Source organism: Pseudorca crassidens, chromosome 14, assembly GCF_039906515.1.
Source record: "Pseudorca crassidens isolate mPseCra1 chromosome 14, mPseCra1.hap1, whole genome shotgun sequence".
Taxonomy (NCBI): Eukaryota; Metazoa; Chordata; class Mammalia; order Artiodactyla; family Delphinidae; genus Pseudorca; species Pseudorca crassidens.
Window position 1 is genome coordinate 66,176,634 of NC_090309.1, and position 23,462 is coordinate 66,200,095.

A 23,462-nucleotide genomic window follows, 5' to 3' on the forward strand; every position below is an offset into this window, starting at 1 on the left:
TGCCATAATTAAAAACTAACTATTAAAAATTTAGAAAGATAATCTATAAATTTCAAACTACTAGAGGAGCAAAAAAAGTGAAATAAGTAAAGAAGTTTACAGGACAAATAGAAAGCATGAAAAAATAGTAAAAATAAATTGAAATATATCAATGATCACAAAAAATAATGAATTAAACTTGCCAGTTAAAAGTTCATTTTTTTGAAATCCAGCTTTATTCTTCTTATAAGAAACACTTAAAACAGAAGTACACCAAATGTTTGAGGGTAAGATAATCCAAAAAGCTCTATAAGGCAGATTAATTTTTCCAGCAAACAAAAATACATTCTATTTGCTTTCTGGAGTAGCCTTTCAATCCGCATACAAAGTGATGTGTTATAATAGAGCAAAGAGAAAAACTGAATATGAAGGGAGGAATGAGAGATGACCTGGGTTCAAAATTAATATTCTCTGACAAACCTAAAAACATGGAAAAATAGTTCCCCTTTTGCTATACCTATGGAATTCAAGCAAGCATGGGTAGAAACTTGGGGCTTAATAGTGAGCCAAAAATAAATACAATTTATCATTATCGCAATTTTGGTCAAATTTCTTGACTTAAAAATGGAGTTTACAAAATAATCAGATAACATTTCAAAATAACTTGCATTTTGAGACAAAGGATGGTGAAATCACTTTTCATTGTATTAATGAGACATTCATTTAAACATAAGGATTCTAGGGGAAAATATATCAGAAATCATTTTGAAGTACAAGTGGATTTGAAGAGTCAGGGACAAAAAATTATGTATAAAGGTGGATAATTGCTGCATTAAAATAGAGAAAGATTAGAAAGAACCTAAATAAATAACACAGGAATGGATAAAGTGTAACGCATGTGTAGAATGAAATGTTTTTATAGATATTTTAGTGACATGAGGAAATACCTATGATATAATTAGTAAACAAAATAATACATGAAACTGTAAATACAAAATGATCACAAACATTTAAATGTAGTAAAATGTGTCTAGAAACAGGATTAGGAAGAAAAACAAAAGAATAGTAAGAAAAAGGGAAATGAATAATTTGTATTTTCTACTTTGCATTCTATTTTCCAAGTTTTTGCAATGAGAACTTTTATAATCAGATAGTAGCATAATTTTATATTATATCTTTAATATTTTGTTAGTTTATGTATATTATGGCCCAGAATCTCTGTGAATGAAATAGTACGGGGAAAATGAATTCTGGAAAGAGACAACGGGGCAAGCCTTTAAGAGAACATCTTAAGAGACAGGAACGGTGCTGTATTTCTAATTACTGTGTAACTCAATATAAAGCAGCTTCCTGACATTTTTTTTTCTTAAATTCCATATATATGTGTTAGCATACGGTATTTGTCTTTCTCTTTCTGACTTACTTCACTCTGTATGACAGACTCTAGGTCTATCCACCTCATTACAAATAGCTCAATTTCGTTTCTTTTTATGGCTGAGTAATATTCCATTGTATATATGTGCCACATCTTCTTTATCCATTCATCCGATGATAGACACTTAGGTTGTCATGAAGAACCTAGGGGTAAGACAGGAATAAAGACATAGACCTACTAGAGAACGGACTTGAGGATATGGGGAGGGGAAGGGTAAGCTGTGACAAAGCGCAAGAGAGGCATGGACATATATACACCACCAAACTTAAGGTAGATAGCTCGTGGGAAGCAGCCGCATAGCACAGGGAGATCAGCTCGGTGCTTTGTGACTGCCTGGAGGGGTGGGATAGGAGGGTGGGAGGGAGGGAGACGCAAGAGGGAAGAGATATGGGAACATATATATATATGTATAACTGATTCTTTGTTATAAAGCAGAAACTAACACACCATTGTAAAGCAATTATACTCCAATAAAGATGTAAAAAAAAAAAAGCAGCTTCCTCTCTTAAAAGTTTCAAGAATGTGCAACAAAGCCACTCCCAGCGGTTGCTATGGCTACGAGGTAAAGCTGATTGGGCCGGTGTTCACTTTCCCCCAGGTGAGGCAGGAAAAAGAAGGTCGGGCTTGGCGAGTGCGACAAATCCCCACTTTGGGCCTCTGCCTTGTCTCCTTTCCCATCGGTCCCTCTTTCCTCCCCGCCCCCTTTGCCACCTCTCCTCTCTACTTCTTAGCCTCCAGTGCAGTCAGCATCATCAGACCCAGCTCTTCCTGCCCGCCCGCATCCTCCACCCTCCAGCCACCACCTCCCTTTTTGCTGGGCTTCCATAGGGTGCTGCACTCTTCCAGCACCTCCAACACCACAAGCCGTGGGAGGCGGGCTTCTTTTCCCACTGTACCCTTGATGCCCAGGACCTGCCCATGGTGGGTGACCAATAAATATTTGTTGACTGAATGAATGAATGAACGAACGGAGGCTCATTCTCAGTCTTTACTGGGGGTTCCTCTTCATCTACTCATCCTTAAGTACAGTCATTCTTCAAGATTCCATGCTCAATTGCTTTTTCTTTTCCTTCTTTATGTTTCCCCTGGACGATCTCTCCTCCTTTTGTTTTAGCTAACATGCATATGAAAATGAGCCCAACTTTTCAACTCAACTTCATCTTTTTTCCTCATCTGTATTTCCAATTGCTTTCAGCTGGACCTACAGACACTTCTTATTCTCATCCATAACGCATCATCTTCCTCTCAGTCATGCTTCCGCCTTGAGCTCCAACTCACTTAACATCACCACCATCCCCTCAACATTCCAGATGTAAGCTCAGAGAAGCCTTTTACTCTGCTCCAACCGTCCCTGATGAGTCTATGGAATTGTGTCCCTCTTTTCTATTCCATTCCCACTGCCTGAGTTCCACTTCTCACCAACATCATCACCAAACCCTGTGGGGTTTCCTTACTTTGAATCTGCACCTCTCATGGCTGCTGGATTTATTTTCCAAACCAGACAACTCATCATGTTCCCATTTTGCTCAAAAACTCCTGATGTTTCCCATTGCCTTCAGAATAAAACCCAAGCACACAAAGGCTCCTCTCCGTCTTCATGGGAGATGAAGTCCTGCCACCTCCGTGACTGCTCACATTTCTCCACCTGCCTGGATGCCATTCTCCCACTACTCTGCCTCTCGAATTGCTCAGCCCCCTGCAAAGTCCATATCAAGTGTCATCTTCTCTGAGAAGCCTTTTCCCAAATCTTCAGTCAGGATTAAGGGCGCTCTCCTCTGTGGTCGGATAACCTCTCCATGATGCCTCCGTAAGAGCACAGGTCAAGGTTGCGGGCTGCAGGTGGGTGGACAGAGGAAGACAGTTAAGGAGCCCTAGAGAACCTGAGCACGAGGGAAGGGAGGTCTCCCTCCTAGAGTGAGTCCAGGTCTTTAACGTTGAAACTCCTCCTTCCACTTTACCACAACTAAATAATTCATGCCCTACCTCATTTCCTCACTGAACAAGATCTGTTCCATTTTCTACCTTTAAAAAGGTCAAAGCTAAATTCTGGTCCATTCCTCCTTCCTCCCTCCTCTTTCCATGCGTGGATATATGGCAGAATCATGAAACGGAAGGAAGGTTCACTGACTCCAAGAAAAAGTCACTGCCATAGGCAGCTAAAGCAACAGAATATTTTCTTTAGAAAAATAATTTTGGCAGAACCTGGCTGTTTTCTGCAGACATTTTAAGCAACCAAAACAAGGGTTGGGATTTGTATTTCCAAACAAGTGAAAGCTGCCTGTTTAGCTCATGCTTCCCCCTACTCTCTAGGAAGTGGAAATTTTACAACAGAAGTAATTCCCTTCATCTTTCCGTCCTCTTCACAGTGCAACCCCCGACCTTTGGAGCCTCCACCTTGAGCCAGAGGTAGACGACTAAATAGGAAAAAGATATGCAAACCTCAGGAAACAAAGAGTTTGTCATACAAAGCGTTACATTCAAGCCATTGTCTCGAATGTTTTGGATAACTCTCGTTTTTAGTTTAGGAAAGAAAATCTGAAACAGAACAATTACATCACAAATGGAACATTTATATAGTCACTGGGATAGAAAAACGTTCAGCGAAGGAAAAGGCTGCATGATTTCAATGAGATCCAGGTGGGATAGCCCTTTCAGCAAATGTCTACACACCAGCCCATAAAAATGATGGAAAAGGCATAAGACAAGAATAAAAGCAACGGAGTGCCAGGTGCTCATCCGACTAAACCCATATCCTCTCTGAGCTTGTCCTTTCCAGCTGCTCCTTCCATCTATTCTCCCTTCCTCCCAAGGGCTTGAATCTCTCTCATGCCTTCTGGGGTCTTCTGCTCATTTTCCTCCTCTCTTCCCTCACCAGGGAACCAAATTCTCTCCTGACCCAGGGCTGCAGAGGGCAACAGGGTGAACAAAATTACCAATGTCACCAGTAATAGTAACAACAACTTTGGAAGCCCTCGCTAAGCATCAAGTGCTGGGTTGGATGCTTTGCGTGGATTATCTCATTTAGTCATGACAACCCTAAATGGTAAGTTCTATAATTGTTCCCATTTTATAGCTGGGGAAAATGAGGCTTAGGTTAAGTATCTTGCCCCACATCACACAGCTAGTTAGTGGCAGAACCAGCTCTCAAACTTAATCTGACTCCAAAGTTAATCACCCTAACCAACAGAGTTCCTGGAGGAACACCTTTCCATACAAAAGAGTATTAGCCAAAAAAGACTAGGGAACCCATAGGGAAAGTCTTCTGAAGGGATGAAGGAGAATGGGAATCAAGGGTGAGAAGAATGGGACAAACTGGAGAAATGAATGGAACACTACAGGTGGTACCTCATACCTAATCCTTAGTTGAAAATGAGAGAAACTCATCAGGAAAAACCCTTACCTGCTAAAAGATTTCTGACTTCGATTCACAGAGGACAGGATGTAAAGAAAGAGAACTTGGAATGTTAACATAAGCATGGCCATTCTCACGCAGGTGAGATGAGTCACCTGCCTGAAATGCAGCAGGAAAAGGAAGCAGCAGGTTCAAAAGAAGCAGGAAGAAATAGCCTTATATGTGAAAAAGAGATGCAAAAGATGCCACGGTCCTGTGGCTTTCAGAAAGCCACTCAGGAAGAGTGGAAGCAGGATAGAATTACAGGATAAATACAAACAAGGGTCCTTCTGCGGTGAGCCTTTACCATGGATGGCCGAAGCAGGGATGAGGCTTTCTGAAGGCAGACCACATAACTACAAGCGAGCAGTCACGGGGATGGGGACTTGAGCTATCTTTATGTCTGCTGGAATTCACAGTTTGCTAAAATAGAGTTGCTTATAAAAATTTTTAACATTCCTAGCTAACAATTTCAGCTCTCAGACAGAAGGAGGAACTGCCATTCTGGATATAATTTTTTTTTTTTTTTTTTTTTGTGGTACGCGGGCCTCTCACTGTTGTGGCCTCTCCCGTTGCGGAGCACAGGCTCCGGGTGCACAGGCTCAGCGGACATGGCTCACGGTCCCAGCCGCTCCGCGGCATGTGGGATCTTCCTGGACTGGGGCACGAACCCGTGTCCCCTGCATCGGCAGGCGGACTCTCAACCACTGCGCCACCAGGGAAGCCCTGGATATAATTTTAACCAATGAGAAAGAACTGGTTTCCGTACAGAAATTACAGGGACCTTGGGAGAACATGACCATGTCTTTTGGGAGTCTATAATAGCAAGGAAGGGGAGGATTACATACATTCTAAGGCAACGTAATAATGAAGAATTCCAGTGAAAAGGAAAAGTAAACTCGTAAGCCAGCCACACGGAAAACTTTCTCATGAACTCATATTTTTTAAAGGACCAGTTCATGAGAGATCATGAGGGACATACAGTCAAGAACCAATACAAAAAATGATGGTTTTCAGGAAGGCTAAAGCCTCAGCTAATGGGAAATCTAAGAAACACGAGTGATTAAAAAGGTCTTCTGTGAAAAATTCAGTTCAGAGAGAGAGAATGGGGTGGGGGAGGAGGGAGGAAGGGAGGGATGGAGGGAGAGGAAGGAGGAAAGGAGGAAGGGAGAGAACATAAGATAAAAGAACACAAAAAAAGAAAGGAAGAAGGAGGAAGAGAATGAGGAAGAGGAGAACAAGGAAGTGACACATCCAGGAAGAAAGTGTCATGTTAACAGGCAACTAAATGTCCAAGTTGCCAAATACTCCAATTCCGTCTTCTGAAGCAAGGAGAATAGATTTTGAATTCTAATTGTGCAGCAAAGGAGACCATGAAAAGAGGAAAGTGGAGTCCACAATAATTCAGGGAATAAGAAAAATCTAGGCATACAGATTATTTCAAACCTCCAGATCCAGACAAATTATATTACAGAGCACGAAAAGAATTTGCAGATATAATCTCATAGCAGTGAGTTTGAGAAACCATAAAGAAAGGGAAAGGTGCCAGAAACCCTGGGAAATGTTCTATTTTGCAATATATTGGGGGGAAAAACAACAGATCCTGAAAACTAAAGCTCCATAAGCTGGATATGATTCTCATCAAAGAAGGTGAGTCCTACTGGACACTGTGGTGGTCAGAACACATCTGCTTTTTCAATGAGGGATGTTGTGAAACTGGTATCTTCCAACAAAGAATGAACACTGTGATGAGAAAGTTGGAAGCCACGCCCGACAAGGGAAGGTTCAGAGGTGTGTATAGCACAGAAATCAGATGACTAAGAAGGGTATCAAAGATTTGAAATGTCTGTATAAAAAGCCGTAGAGTCATTTTATGTTGCCTTCAAAAACAGAACTAGAATCAACAGTAGAAATTTTAAATAGGCAGATTTTTCTTTAATATTTGAAAGTATTTTCTGTTCATTCATTCAACAAGTGTTTATTGAGCACCTACTTTTTTTTCCTTTTGTGGCCACACTACGCGGCTTGTGGGATTTTAGTTTCCCGACCAGGGATCATACCCAGACCGTCCGCAGTGAGAGCGTGGAGCCCTAACCACTGGACTGCCAGGGAATTCCCTTGAGCACCTACTTTGTGCCAGATACTGTGCTAAGCACTGAGGATACATGATAAATACGGTTCCCACCTTCATTGGACTTAGTCTTGTGAAGGAAAACAATAAACAAGTAAACAAGGAACATAATCACAGATTATAGCAAAGCCCGGAAGGAAGGAACAGGGGAAAGAGAGAATAACAGTGAGTATCTATCTAAAGATGGTTTCAGGGAAAACTTTTCTGAGGAGATGCCACTTGTGCTGAGACCTATATGATGACAAGGGTAGAGTTGTGTGAACACTTTGGGGCAAAGAGAACAGCAAGTGCAAAGGCCCTGAGACTGGAAGAGCTTGACTTCTTCCCAGAACTGAAAGGAGCCAGGAAAGTAAACTTGGTGAGCAAGAGAGGGGAAGATGGGAGGTTGTGAGATAAGGTTGAAGAGACAGACAGGAATCAGGGACCAAGATGTTGCCATCCTAAGGAATGTAGAATGTGTGCCAAGAGGTATGGGAAGCCGTTGATCGTTTTGAGCAGGAAAGTCACACGATCTGATTGATGTGTGTGTTTTGATAGTTATTCCAGCTGCTCTGTGGTAAATGGATCCGTGTGGGGCTGGGGGGATGCAGGGAGGGTCTTTAGGAGGCTACTGTAGTATTCAGATGAGGCTGAAGTGTGCATGGAGGGTGTGCAGTCAAGTTGGAGAGAAGTTCATTTGAATTTTGTTTTAAAGTAACATAGAATTTACTGACAAATTGAATACGGAATTTGAGGGATAGGGGGAAAATGGCTAGAATGATATAAAACTTGACTTGGGTGGCAGGTATTGAATGGCCACCTGAGTGGACCCTGCAAAATGGGACCTGGAACTGGGCTGGCAGGATGGACTGGAAAGACTGAGGTTGCATTTGATTCAGTGATGACAACAGAACTCATGAAAACACATGTCAAGCTCCCATTTCATGCTGTGGGTCTACCAAAAGCTCCAGAAAAGAGGCTTTTGGTTTGGCACAATTCTTAAACTGCAAACGGTTATAAACTTTGTCACAAGCATGTTTCTATGGAAACTCACAGTGCTCCCAGTGAAAACAACAAGAAAATTAGCAAAGTTGCATATATACTTTGTTATATGTATATTATAAATACATTTTATATTATTATATATACTATATATTGTATATACATATGGCTTATAAAACTGCAGTCCCTTGCTCATAGCTTAAAATAGAGAAGGCACTCATGCTTTCAATGCACATAATATACATTAATACCCAACAGACACAAATACCACAAATTTTACTAAAGACAGCACAACATTCTCATCTTGCTATGTCACCCGGAGAAACTCTCTCTTGTAAAGAGAAGTTTTTGAAATTTAAGACTTCAGGCTTTCTCATATCAGAATAGATGAGCCAAATGAATCCTCTCATCAATATCGGGTGCTAACGGCCATGCACATGAGAATATAACTGTGGCAAAAGAGTTCTTTGCTGGAATATGTCAATCTTTAAAAGATAACCAGGCCTAAACCACAGATAACCGTTAAGACTAGATCTGTTGTGTTGTCAGCCATCTATGTCACATCTGTCTGGCATCAATCAAACATCAGGCTTTAAACTCCAGATCACAAACGGCGTGACCTCAGCCACACTACTACAGCTATCCATAGTTGGGCCACCTAAAATACTGATGGAATGACGTTTATGTGGGAACCTAACCCTGGGTCCTTTTCTCAACATTAAATTCATTTGACATTTAGTGTTCTTTGTTGGAAAGGAAAAAGAGAGAGAGGAGGAAAACACAAGGGGCAATGCTGGCCAGCAGGTGTGATTTTGCATGTTTCTTAATCAAGGGCCTAGGCTGTGGTTTCAACACCCAATGGGGTGTTTTGTCTAACTGTCTGAGCTATAACATGTGTTGTCCCACAAACAATTTGTCACACCATGAGAGTTGCATATTTGGGGACAGAGATAGCTCAGACCATATGGCAAAGGCGAGACTCTTGTCAATTATCATCCTCGGTGGCAGGTAATTTCTTAGACGGCACGTCATGATCTCGTCAGAACTCTGTGTCTATTGAGTCCTGGGTGATAACCTTGACCAGGAAAAGTCAGCCAGGAAGACGTGGCTGTTAAAAGCCGCAACGTATAAATGGCTAAAGAGCTTTCACACAGTAGCAACTTTTGGATGGTTCTTTGGAGAAAACAATGTTTGAAAAAGACAGATTTTACTACCAGATGCTGGTTTTGGCATAGATAACCTTAATGAGGTTAAGGATAGGTCTTAAAAATATCAACTTTTGATTTTTTTTCCATTTGACATTTGTTTTATCCAGCTGTACTAGTGAAACGTCTTTGTAGAAAAGTACACAATTTAAAAGATAACAGAGTCAGCCAGTTGAATGAAACCTTGCAAACAATGCAGCGTCAATTAAGCATGCTCCCATAAGAAGGATTCAGCGCAGTCAGGAGCGGGCATGCGGGGGAGCTTCTCCTTTTATAAATCATCCTACTGGAATTCTGCTCATCTTTATCCAAAATAATAATAATTTTGAGCTTTTGCATAAATGTGAGAGAGAAGCCCTGGCAGAAATCTGTACCTGAAACCTGGTGAAGCAGTGGACGGCAGAAAAGAGAGGGCTGGCGTGTGGAGTGGCAAGTTGAGAAACTCTGAAAAATAATCAAAAAGAGATTTAGAGAATAGCAATAGGGAAAGACAGAAGAAAAATAGCTTGGGCCCCTCTGGGAACTCTCTTTTCCTGAATCATAAAACCCTTCTGGTTTCCCCTTGTCTGGAATCACTGTCCACAACACTAGAAACAGTATGTTCTTATTTTCCGTTTTGAAAAGACAAACAACCACGAAAACAATTTTAGGGTAATTTTAGTGCAGGAGAGAGAAAATTTTCTTTGCACCAAATTAATTAGGATATTGGGGAAAGGGACAAATGCTAGGGGGAAGGGCACCAGCAGTGACAAATGTTGCCAGGAGTCCCACCCCACGACTGGCTTTCAGTCACGACCGCCGATGCACCAGCCTCAGTGAAGAGTGGTGAAGAATAGGCCTGCTTTAGAGTTGATTCAATTGAGCAGATCTGTATTGAATATTTATGACAGTCTTCCTGCAGATTCAGAGAATTACGTGGCCTAGGCAGATTTTCTAAGGCAGTGCCGACACTTTGATCTTCTAGGGGCTCTGACATCTGTTCTTGTCGTCTGCACATTTGTATGTTCCTAGCAAAGCTCAGAGCAAGACCAAAGAACAGCAATCTGAGGCCCCAAAACTTGTCCAAAACAAACAGAGTGGAGATTTACACTTATTGAGATAATAGCATTGCACTAATGCAAGCCAAGAGGCCATCGGCCCATTTGGATTATAAAATATTCTATGTGCTGCGGAACAGAGAATATTGTTTTAGAAATGAATCCTAAGTTACCCCAGCCTTGCTGGCCCTTGAGTGCAGTATTATGGCCCAAGTTATGATGGCTCTTAGCCCCCATATGGATGGCTCTTAGCCATCACCTCCTAAAAGGTTAACAAAAGGGTGCTTGGGTGGCAGAGCCCCATGGCTCAGGAACAAGCCCACCCTCACTCACTGGCTCAAGTCTCAGGCCACTGTGAGGTGCTGATGCTCATGAAGAGAGCCCACCCTGCAAGGCCTGGCTCGCCTCTGCAGTGACATCTCTGAGCCCCCGGGATGCCAGAGCTAGTCCATGGATCAGGGAGGCTAGCATGGCCCACGTTCCAAATCTCGTAGACTGGGCCGAGAAGCCACTTGTTGCTTGACTCCAAGCTCTCAAGCTCTTTCATGTACACAGCTCCTGCAGCTTCTGTCCTGAGCACTCTCATGTGGGATGTGCTTCCCAGCTTGCCAGCCCACCCATTTCGCTCTCTCCCAGCACCCTCTGGCTCTCACAGGCCTTTCCACTTGTGAGCCCTTCATTAACCCAGGGAATTGGCTGCTGGTGGAATTTCAAGTACCACAGCAAGTGACTGAGAAAGAGGATGGTGTGGGGGAGGTAGGAGAGGCCTATTCCCCTCTCCAGTCCTACTCTGGGAAGTGTCGTCTTCTCCACGGGAGCACTCCCCTCCCAGATTCTTGCAAGATGATGGCTCACTCTGGGTAAGATTCATTGGCTTCAAGTGGATAAGCACTTAGTTTATAAGCAATAGTTTGTTGCAATAGTTTGTTGAAAAAACTATTTTTCCCCCATTGAGTAGTCTTGACACATGGGTTGAAAAACAACTGGCCATAGATGTATGGGTTTTTTTCTGGACTCTTTGGATTCCATTGGTCCACATGTTTATCCTATGCCCATACTATTGGGTTGGCCAAAAAAGTGCCTTCAGTCTTTAAGTAAAAATAAAAGACATTTTTCATTTTCACCATGAACTTTATTGAACAACATATTCACCGTTTTGTTCCCCTATCTTCTGCCATTTTTCAGGCAACTTCATAATTCCATCTTCCCAAAACTTTTTATCTTTTTGAGCAAAGAACTGTTCCAGGTGCCTTTTACAGTCTTCCAGGGAATTGAAATTTTTTCCATTAAGAACTTCCCAGCCAAGCTGTAACAGTTTTTGCCTGGTCATCAAAGAAACATGCAGTCTTGCGTTATCCTGATGGAAGATTATGCGTTTTCTGGTGACTAATTCCAGACACTTTTTGTCGAGTGCTGTTCTCAGTTGGTCTAACTGGGAGCAGTATTTGTTGGAATTAATCGTTTGGTTTTCTGGAAGGAGAACACCAATCCCACCATGTACACAACATCACCTTCTTTGGATGAAGACCAGCCTTTGGTGTGGTTGGTGGTGGTTCATTTCACTTGCCCCACGATCTCTTCTGTTCCACATTATTGTACAGTATCCACTTTTCATCGTCCACCACAATTTGTTTTAAAAATGGAACGTTTTCATTACGTTTAAATAGAGAATCTCATGCGGAAATATGGTCAAGAAGGTTCTTTCCCCTTAACTTATGTGGAATCCAAACATCAAAGCGATTAACATAACCAAGTTGGTGCAAATGATTTTCAGCATTTGATTTGGATATTTTGAGGATGTCGGCTATCTTTCACATGGTATAACGTTGACTGTTCTCAGTTATTGTTTTGATTTGATGGCTATCAACTTCAGCTGGTCTACCCGACCATGGAGCATGGTCCAGAGAGAAATCTCCAGCATGAAACTTCACAAACCACTTTTGACACATTCGATCAGTCACAGCACCTTCTCTACACACCGCACAAATCTTTTTTTGCGTTTTTACCTTCCTTGAAATAATAAAGCATAATATGCTGAAAATGTTGCTTTTTCCTTCCACCTTCACTATTAAAATGGCTACACAAAAGTTCACCAATTCTAATAAGTTTTTTTTAAATGCACGCTGATATGACAGCTGTCACAATACAATCTAAGAAAATTGTTTCAAATGAAGTTAAAGACAACTAAGCGCTACTAGAGCCATCTTATGGAAAAAACCAACCGACCCTTCTGGCCAACCCAATACGCTATCTTGATTACTGTAGCTTTGTAGTAAGTTTTGAAATGGGAAATATGAGTCTCTAACTTTGTTCTTTTTCAAGGTTGTTCTGGCTATTCTAGATTAAAAATGTTTCCTACACTTTCCATCCATGCTGTGACACTGTGTTCTCTCTCTGAGATGCCCCATACAGAGAACTAAAGAGAGCAAACAATGTCAAAATAGCTTTACCTTTATACTCTCTTTTCTCTGACTTGGTTAAACTATTTCATTTTAAAATACAAAAAGATCTTTCTCCTTCTCTCTCTACATTTCACTCCACTATCTCCATAGACTTGTACCGTATTTCTCTATTTGTAAAACCCAGAATCCATGTCCATATAAACATGGGAAAAGGCACCTATATCCCCTTTCTGCCAATGTCATACTTCCTGGGCAAATTCTGAGATGATTCTAAAAGGCTAGAATCCCTTAGAGTCTTATATTTCGCATAAAGAGCAAGTTTAGTTTAGGGACCAATTATTTCCATTTGCGGTTAACATCCTTAAGACGTTTAACTCTTTCTAGAGAATTAAAACAAATAGCGTACGTACAGCAGTTACAAAGTGAGAACAAGAAGAAAATCTATTTTAAGAGTCAGAGGCAATGTACCTTTCTGGAAAAAAAAAATGCTGCCTCTTTTCTATTTGAAATCAAACAGAAATAAATTTCTTAAACTATCTACCCTTCACAGACAAAATGTTGTGTGGTCATAGACCCTGGAAACAATTGTGTATTTGAATAGGTGCTTAGAAGAATACGAAGATATAGAAATGTGTGTTTCACTCTGTGAACTGATTTTGCAGTCAATACTCCAGTGGTTTTTGTTTCTGATGAATACATTTCACTAAACTAAATTTAACAAGGGTTTTCAAGAAGGCTACAGAAAAGCATAAGGCAGCATAGATGGGCTGCTATAGGGGCACAAGAAGCACCAGCAGCTCACCGAAAAGTTATAAGTTTAACAGCTATATTGGGGGCAATAGATTTGGTCCTAAGGGCCTTTTCTGCTTTAACTGGCTTTCTTAGAACATGCCAGAAGGTCCTCAGCAGCCACACAAGAGCAGAACACCAGCCCAGGCAAACCTGCTACCTCAACTACTCCCTAAATCCTTCCATCCTAGACAGCAGGACTTCTCCCCCATAAAAGGAAGAAATCAAACTCTGGATGCAAGGCCTGTATTTAAAGAGGCACGGACTCAGGGCATCTATGAATCCTTTATCCCTTTTATCCTCCATAACAGAAACAGCTCTGAAGAAATTCTCAGAGATGAAAATAATTTCAGCTGAGGAACTTCAATTGGTAGTGACTGGATGTATTCAGCTTGACAGAAAACATTCGGAGATACGGCAAATCTATAAACCCATACTGTGTGGGATAATTGCATGAGATAAAAAGTAGCACAGCTTTAATTTAGAAATACATTCTTCAAGCACCAAGCCAAGTGCAAATAGCAGAGAGTAGCATGAGATAGGGAGTTTAGTATTATTACCTAATCCTTGAAAGTGGGGAAAAAAAAAATAAAGGCAACAATGTTATAGTTGCAACCCCAGTTGCAAGGTTAGGACTCATTTAGAGAAAGAAAGAAGTGTATTATTAGATTCTGTTTCATAGGATATCTAATAATACAGCAAACACTGGGATCAAATTGTATGACAAATAATGCTGACCATGAGAAGCAGCGGGTGGTGTGATGCTAAACATGTTTGGGGTGTGTCTAATTACTGAACTACTCTGGAGTAGCCGAGAGGTCAGTAGAGGTCCTGACCATGTACTGTTTCACAGTAGCTGTGTAGACCTTGGGTTTGCTGCTCTGGGTCCACGTAAACTTTTCTGCCTGAATTTTTTTTTCGAGATCCTCTTTTTTCCTCCCAGCTTTGACCACACCACAGGGCTTCCTTCTAGTGGGGGGTGGATTTCCCTCAGAGGTGGGAGCCGCTCCATCCTTAGTCCTCTCCCCTCCTCTGCTTCAGCCTGACCTTCACCCATGAAAATTTTCCTCAGGATCCTACCTTTCTTCATCCTTTAGAAAACCACACTCCTGGAGACAAGGTGAAAGGCACACGACTCCCTGAAAACCATTCTGCTTGGGAATGGCTTTCGACTGTGGATGGCAGTCGCTACAGGACCCAGAATAGCAGAGTATTCTTCATCTCCACAGGGGAACATCAGCCTGAAACGGACTAACACTACAGGAAGGTTTTAAGTTCAACATAAACCAAGAGCATCCTAACAACAACCACAGATCTGCTCTAATATTTCACAGAGAAGATTCTAGAACTTCTCCCCAAACCACTGACATATGGTAAAGGGGCCTATGAGGTTTAGATACAGGTCTGTTAAAACACATGGAAGGTCCAGAGCTATGCCGTCCAATACAATAGCCATGCCACCTGTGGCTGGTGAACACTTGAAATGTGTCCAGGGTCACTGAGGGACTGAATTTTAAATTTTATATAATTTCAAGTAATTCAAATTTTAAAATGGAACGTGGTATAAAATCTTTTTCTGTTAGACACAACTTTATTGTTTCAGTTGGACTACTCTTGACTTTAACTGTTAGATCATGGAAGATATTAGCATCACAGTGCATGTCAGCACATATATTAATTCTAGTCTATATTAATAATTTTTAACACATCAGTTACATATTGAAATAAGATTTTTGATATATTGGGCTAAATAAAATATATTGTCAAAATTAATTTTATCTCTTTCTTTTTCTTTCTTAATGTGGCTACTAGAAAGTTTTACCATATATATGTGGCTTGCATTATAATTGGATAGAGCTTGTCTATAGGACAAGTGAGGTCTTCGAACACAGAACGACAAAGCTGTGGCAGATCCAGGAAGGAGAGGGGATTGGCAGTGGGTTACAATGCCATTATTTCTTTGGTTTTTATCCAAGGATAATTTCTTTCAAATGGGGAAACGGAAAATGTTTAAAGTTTGCATTTTTTATTGTGTAACATTAATGTTTAAAACTTTTCATATATTGCCAACTGGCCCTCTGCCCCTAAAATAAATTCTTAAGCTAGGGAATAGAAGGACTTTGTGTACAATGGTCCAGGATAGGACTGTCTGACCTACAGCCCCAAGCTCTTGGGAGAACTTGGAGCTATTGCAAAGAGTCCACAAATCCATGTGGGCCAAGCAGTGTCTGTAGATTGAATAAATAACCTCTGGCCTATACTGGCACTACAGTCTTTCAAAAGTGTAGGCGATGCCATGATTAATAAAATACAAATTCACTTTAACATGTTAGCAAATTCATAGTAGTTGAGGGGTTATCATATATTCTCTCAGTCAAAAGGCTCTAAAGTCAGCTATGCACACCTGAAGCGTTGGGTCTTTGCTAGCTCGTTTGGTGCCTTTGTGCAAATTAGAGCAAGGCAAACCAGGGATTTCAGCCCCAGCTCATCCCCAAGGGTGTGACCTGCACAACAATACACTGCAGTCCTGATATATTCTGATATTCAAAAAGTTCTTCGAACTGAAAAGGCTAAATTTGTATCCTGGAGAATGCTGTGGACAAAAAATGTTGCCTCCCATTTCAGTAAACAATGAATTTTTTTTTTTTTTTTGCATCCATGCTTCTTTTGCTTTTTTCTTTAGAAGGCATATGAAAGGAAAAGTATCAGTAATGCACTAATCTCCACAGCAAATCATGAGACACACTGTATCTTGCAGATGAATATAAGGTGATTTAAGTATTATAAAAACTTAACAGAGAGTGAATACTCTGCAAAAGCATGAAAACATCAATGGCCCACGAGAGGGAGAAGACCTCTAAAGCATACTGCAAATTATTATTATTTTTTAACATTGTTATTGGAGTATAATTCCTTTGCGATGGTGTGTTAGTTTCTGCTTTATAACAAAGTGAATCAGCTGTACATATACATATATCCCCATATCTCCTCCCTCTTGTGTCTCCCTCCCACCCTCCCTATCCCACCCCTCTAGGTGGAGACAAAACATCAAGCTGATCTCCCTGTGCTATGCAACTGCTTCCCACTAGCTATTTTGCATTTGGTAGTGTATATATGTCAATACCACTCTCTCACTTCATCCCAGCTTACCCTCCCTCCTCCCCGTGTCCTCAAGTCCATTCTCTACGTCCGCATCTTTTTGTGTGTGTGTGTGATTTTTAAATTTATTTTTTTGAATTTTATTTTATATTTTTATACAGCAGGTTCTTATTAGTTATCCATTTTATACATATTAGTGTATATATGTCAACCCCAATCTCCCAATTCATCACACCACCACGTTCCCCGCCACTTTCCAGCCTTGGTGTCCATACGTTTGTTCTCTACATCTGTGTCTCTATTTCTGCCCTGCATACAGGTTCATCTTTACCATTTTTCCAGGTTCCACATATATGCCTTAATATACGATATTTGTTTTTCTCTTTCTGACTTACTTCACTCTCCATGACAGTCTCTAGATCCATCCACATCTCTACAAATGACTCAGTTCCGTTCCTATTTATGGCTGAGGAATATTCCATTGTATATATGTACCACATCTTCTTTATCCATTCGTCTATGGATGGGCATTTAGGTTGCTTCCATGACCTGGCTATTGTAAATAGTGCTGCAATGAACTCTGGGGTGCATGTGTCTTTATGAATTATGGTTTTCTCTGGGTAATGTCCAGTAGTGCGGTTGCTGGGTCATATGGTAATTCTTAGTTTTTTAAGGAACCTCCATTCTGTTCTCCATAGTGGCTGTTTCAATTTACATTCGCACCAACAGTGCATGAGGGTACCCTTTTCTCCACACCCTCTCCAGCATTTGTTGTTTGTAGATTTTCTGATGACGCCCATTCTAACTGGTGTGAGGTGATACCTAATTGTAGTTTTGATTTGCATTTCTCTAATAATTAGTGATGTTGAGCAGCTTTTCATGTGCTTCTTGGCCATCTGTATGTCTTCTTAGGAGAAATGTCTATTTAGTTCTTCTGCCCATTTTTGGATTGGGTTGTTTGTTTTTTTAATATTGAGCTGCATGAGCTGTTTATATATTTTGGAGATTAATCCTTTGTCCGTTGATGCGTTTGCAAATATTTTCTCCCATTATGAGGGATGTCTTTTCCTCTTGTTTGTAGTTTCCTTTGCTTTGCAAAAGATTTTAAGTTCCATTAGGTCCCATTTGTTTATTTTTGTTTCTATTTCCATTACTCTAGGAGGTGAATCAAAAAAGATCTTGCAGTGATTTATGTCAAAGAGTGTTCTTACTATGTTTTCCTCTAAGAGTTTTATAGTATCCGGTTTACATTTAGGTCTCTAATCCATTTTGAGTTTATTTTTGTGTATGGTGTTAGGGAATGTTCTAATTTCATTCTTTTACATGTAGCTGTCCAGTTTTCCCAGCACCAATTATTGAAGAGCCTGTCTTTTCTCCATTGTATATCCTTGCCTCCTTTGTCATAGATTAGTTGACCATAGGTGCGTGGGTTTATCTCTGGGCTTTCTATCCTGTTCCACTGATCTATATTTCTATTTTTGTGCCAGTACCATCTTGTCTTGATTACTGTAGCTTTGTACTGTAGTCTGAAGTCAGGGAGTCTGATTCCTCCAGCTCTGTTTTATTTCCCTCAAGACTGCTTTGGCTATTCAGGGTCTTTTATGTCTCCATTAAAATGTTAATATTTTTTGTTCTAGTTCTGTAAAAAATGCCATTGGTAATTTGACAGGGATTGCGTTGAATCTTTAGATTGCTTAGGATAGTATAGTCATTTTCACAATATTGATTCTTCCAATCCAAGAACATGGTATATCTCTCCATCTGTTGGTATCATCTTTAATTTCTTTTATCAGTGTCTTACAGTTTTCTGCATACAGGTCTTTTGTCTCCCTAGGTAGGTTTATTCCTAGGTATTTTATTGTTTTTGTTGCAAAGGTAAATGGGAGTGTTTCCTTAATTTCTCTGTCAGATTTTTCATTAGTGTATAGGAATGCAAGAGATTTCTGTGCATTTATTTTGTATCCTGCAACTTTACCAAATTCATTGATTAGCTCTAGCAGTTTTCTGGTGGCATCTTTAGGATTCTCTATGTATAGTATCATGTCATCTGCAAACAGTGACAGTTTTACTTCTTCTTTTCCAATTTGTATTCCTTTTACTTCTTTTTCTGCTCTGATTGCCGTGGCTAGGACTTCCAAAACTATGTTGAACAACAGTGGTGAGAGTGGACATCCTTGTCTTGTTCCTGATCTTAGAGGAAATGCTTTCAGTTTTTCACCACTGAGAATGATGTTTGCTGTGGGTTTGTCGTATATGGCCTATATTATGTTGAGGTAGATTCCCTCTATGCCCACTTTCTGGAGAGTTTTTATCATAAATAGGTGTTGAATTTTGTCAAAACCTTTTTCTTCATTTAGATGATCATATGGTTTTTATTCTTTAATTTGTTAATATGGTGTATCACATTGATTGATTTGCGTATATTGAAGAATCCTTGCATCCCTGGGATAAATCCCACTTGATCATGGCGTATGATCCTTTTAATGTGCTGTTGGATTCTGTTTGCTAGTATTTTGCTGAGGATTTTTGCATCTATATTCACCAGTGATATTGGTCTGTAATTTTCTTTTTTTGTAGTGTCTTTGTCTCGTTTTGGTATCAGGGTGATGGTGGCCTCATAGAATGCGTTTGGGAGTGTTCCTTCCTCTGCAATTTTTGGAAGCTTGAGAAGGATGGGTGTTAGCTCTTCTCTAAATGTTTGATAGAATTCACCTGTGAAACCATCTGGTCCTGAACTTTTGTTTGTTGGAAGATTTTTTTTTGCGGTACGCGGGCCTCTCACTGCTGTGGCCTCTCCCGTCGCGGAGCACAGGCTCCGGACGCACAGGCTCAGCAGCCCTGGCTCACGGGCCCAGCCGCTCCACGGCATGTGGGATCCTCCCAGACCGGGGCACGAACCCATGTCCCCTCCATCGGCAGGCAAACTCTCAACCACTGCGCCACCAGGGAAGCCCTGTTGGAAGATTTTTAATCACAGTTTCAATTTCATTACTTGTGATTGGTCTGTTCATGTTTTCTATTTCTTCCTGGTTCAGTCTTGGAAGGTTATACTTTTCTAAGAATCTGTCCATTTCTTCCAGGTTGTCCATTTCATTGGCATAGAGTTGCCTGTAGTAGTCTCTTAGGATGCTTTGTATTTCTGCGGTGTCTGTTGTAACTTCTCCTTTTTCATTTCTAATTTTATTGATTTGAGTCCTCTCCCTCTCTTTCTTAATGAGTCTGGCTAATGGTTTACCAATTTTGTTTATCTTCTCAAAGAACCAGCTTTTAGTTTTATTGATCTTTGCTATTGTTTTCTTTGTTTCTATTTCATTTATTTCTGCTCTGATCTTTATGATTTCTTTCCTTCTACTAACTTTGGGTTTTGCTTGTTCTTCTTTCTCTAGTTCCTTTAGGTGTAAGGTTAGATTGTTTATTTGAGATTTTTCTTGTTTCTTGAGGTAGGCTTGTATTGCTGTAAACTTCCCTCTTAGAACTGCTTTTGCTGCATCCCATAGGTTTTGGATCGTCGTGTTTTCATTGTCATTTGTCTCTAGGTATTTTCTGATTTCATCTTTGATTTCTTCAGTGATCTCTTGGTTATTTAATAATGTATTGTTTAACCTCCAATATGTTTGTGTTTTTTACGTTTTTTCCCCTGTAATTGATTTCTAATCTCATAGTGTTGTGGCCAGAAAAGATGCTTGATATGATTTCAATTTTCTTAATTTTACTGAAGCTTGATTTGTGACCCAAGATGTGATATATCCTGGAGAATGTTCTGTGTGCACTTGAGAAGAAAGTGTAATCTGCTGTTTTTGGATGGAATGTCCTATAAATATCAATTAAATCTATCTGGTCTATTGTGTCATTAAAAGCTTGTGTTTCCTTATTAATTTTCTGTCTGGATGATCTGTCCATTGGTGTAAGTGAGGTGTTAAAGTCCCCCACTATTATTGTGTTACTGTCGATATCCTCTTTTATAGCTGTTAGCAGTTGTCTTATGTACTGAGGTGCTTCTATGTTGGGCACATATATATTTATAATTGTTATATCTTCTTGGATTGATCCCTTGATCATTATGTAGTGTCCTTCCTTGTCTCTTGTAACATTCTCTTTTTTATTATTATTATTTTTTGCGGTACGCGGGCCTCTCACTGTTGTGGCCTCTCCTGTTGCAGAGCACAGGCTCCGGACGCGCAGGCCCAGTGGCCATGGCTCACGGGCCCAGACGCTCCGTGGCATGTGGGATCCTCCCGGACCAGGGCATGAACCCGCGTCCCCTGCAACAGCAGGCAGACTCTCAACCACTGCGCCACCAGGGAAGCCCTGTCTCTTGTAATATTCTTATTTTAAAGTCTATGTTATCTGATATGAGTATTGCTACTCCAGCTCTCTTTTGATTTCCATTTGCATGGAATATCTTTTCCCATCCCCTCACTTTCAGTCTCTATGTGTCCCTAGGTATGAAGTGGCTCTCTTGTAGACAGCATATATATGGGTTTTGTTTTTGTATCCATTCAGCAGGCCTGTGTGTTTTGGTTGGAGCATTTAATCCATTCACGCTTAAGGTAATTATCAATATGTATGTTCCTATGACCATTTTCTTAATTATTATGGGTTTGTTTTTGTAGGTCCTTTTCTTCTCTGTGTTTCCCACTTAGAGAAGTTCCTTTAGCATTTGTTGTAGAGCTGGTTTGGTGGTGCTGAATTCTCTTAGCTTTTGCTTGTCTGTAAAGCTTTTGATTTCTCTGTCGAATCTGAATGAGATCCTTGCTGGGTAGAGTAATCTTGGTTGTAGGTTTTTCCCTTTCATCAATCATGCCACTCACTTCTGGCTTGTAGAGTTTCTACTGAGGAATCAGCTGTTAACGTTATGGGAGTTCCCTTGTATGTTATTTGTTATTTTTCCCTTGTTGCTTTCAATAATTTTTGTCTTTAATTTTTGTCAATTTGATTACTATGTGTCTCGGCGTGTTTCTCCTTGGGTTTATACTGCCTGGGACTCTCTGCGCTTTCTGAACTTGGGTGGCTATTTCCTTTCCCATGTTAGGGAAGTTTTTGACTATAATCTCTTCAAATATTTTCTCAGGTCCTTTCTCTCTCTCTTCTCCTCTGGGACCCCTATAATGCGAATGTTGTTCTGTTTATTGTTGTCCCAGAGGTCTCTTAGGCTATCATCATTTCTTTTCATTCTTTTTTCTTTATTCTGTTCTGTGGCAGTGAATTCCCCCTGTCTCCCAGATCACTTATCCATTCTTCTGTCTCAGTTATTCTGCTATTGATTGCTTCTAGTGTATTTTTCATTTCAGTTATTGTATTGTTTATCTCTGTTTGTTTGTTCTTTAATTCTTCTAGGTCTTTGTTAAACATTTCTTGCGTCTTCTCCATCTTTGCCTCCATTCTTTATCCAAGGTCCTGGATCATCTTCACTATCATTATTCTGAATTCTTTTTCTGGAATGTTGCCTATCTCCACTTCATTTACTTGTTTTTCTGGGGTTTTATCTCGTTCCTTCATCTGTTACATAGCCCTCTGCCCTTTCACCTTGTCTATCTTTCTGTGAATGTCGTTTTTGTTCCACAGGCTGCAGGACTGTAGTTCTTCTTGCTTCTTCTGTCTGCCCTCTGGTGGATGAGGCTGTCTAAGCGGCTTGTGCAAGTTTCCTGATGCGAGGGACTGGTGATGGGTAGAGCTGGCTGGTGCTCTGGTAGGCAGAGCTCAGTAAAACTTTAATCCTCTTGTCTGCTGATGGGTGAGGCTGGGTTCCCTCCCTGTTGGTTGTTTGGCCTGAGGCGACCTAATACTGGAGACTACCCGGCTCTTTGGTGGGTCTAAAGGTGGTGGACTCTGGGAAGGCTCATGCCAAGGAGTACTTCCCAGAACTTCTGCTGCCAGTGTCCTTGTCCTCACGGTGCGCCACAGCCACCCCCCACCTCTGCAGGAGAACCTTCAACACTAGCAGTAGGTCTGGTTCAGTCTCCCATGGGGTAATTGCTCCTTCCCCTGGGTCCCAATGCACACACTACTTTGTGTGCGCCCTCTGTTTCCCCCAGTCCTGTCAAAGTCCTGCAATCAAATCCCGCTAGCCTTCAAAGTGATTCTCTAGGAATTCCTCCTCCTGTTGCCAGACCCCCTGGTTGGGAAGCCTGAGGTGGGGCTCAGAACCTTCATTTCAGTGCGTGGACTTCTGTGGATATTTATTCTCCAGTTTGTGAGTCACCCACCAGCAGTTATGGGCTTTGATTTTATTGTGATTGCGTCCTTCCTACCATCTCATTGTGGCTTCTCCTTTGTCTTTGGATGTGGGCTATCTTTTTTGGTGAGTTCCAGTGTCTTCCTGTCGATGCCTGTTCAGCAGTTAGCTGTGATTCTGGTGCTCTCGCAAGAGGGAGTGAGCGCACGTCTTTCTACTCCACCATCTTGAACCAATCACTACGTCTGCGTCTTTATTCCTGTCTTGATCCTACATTCTTCAGAACTTGTTTTTTTTTTTAGATTCCATATATATGTGTTAGCATACGGTATTTGTTTTTCTCTTTCTGACTTACTTCACTCTGTATGACAGAATCTAGGTCCATCCACCTCACTACAAATAACTCAGTTTCTTTTATGGCTGAGTAATATTCCATTGTATATATGTGCCACATCTTCTTTATCCATTCATCTGTTGATGGACACTTAGGTTGCTTCCATGTCCTGGCTATTGTAAATAGAGCTGCAATGAACATTGTGGGGTACATGTCTCTTCTTGCATTGTGGTTTTCTCAGGCTATATGCCCAGTAGTGGGATTGCTGGGTCGTATGGTAGGTCTATTTTTAGTTTTTTAAGGAACCTCCATACTGTTCCCCATAGTGGCTGTATCAATTTACATTCCCACCAACAGTGCAAGAGGGTTCCCTGTTCTCCACACCCTCTCCAGCATTTATTTAAACAATGAATGTTGCCCAGCATCAAGCCATCAGCCACTGTAGCTGCCCCAGTGTTGTGCCCTGAGGGTATTTTAGGATGGAGAAAAACAGAATACTGGCCC

The 23,462-nt window shown here is 40.9% G+C and overlaps 1 long non-coding RNA gene across 2 annotated transcripts in view; it reads right to left on the reverse strand.

Annotated features, from left to right (window-relative positions):
- Positions 1-179: 179 nt before the first annotated feature.
- Positions 180-23,462, reverse strand: part of LOC137205296 (uncharacterized) — an 84,819-nt gene continuing 61,536 nt past the window's right edge. For both annotated transcript variants that reach the window (XR_010934088.1, XR_010934087.1), the window contains 2 exons: positions 9,497-9,566; positions 180-1,557 (listed from right to left, as the gene is read on the reverse strand). This is a non-coding gene — a long non-coding RNA (uncharacterized lncRNA). The remainder of the gene's footprint in view (positions 1,558-9,496; positions 9,567-23,462) is intronic.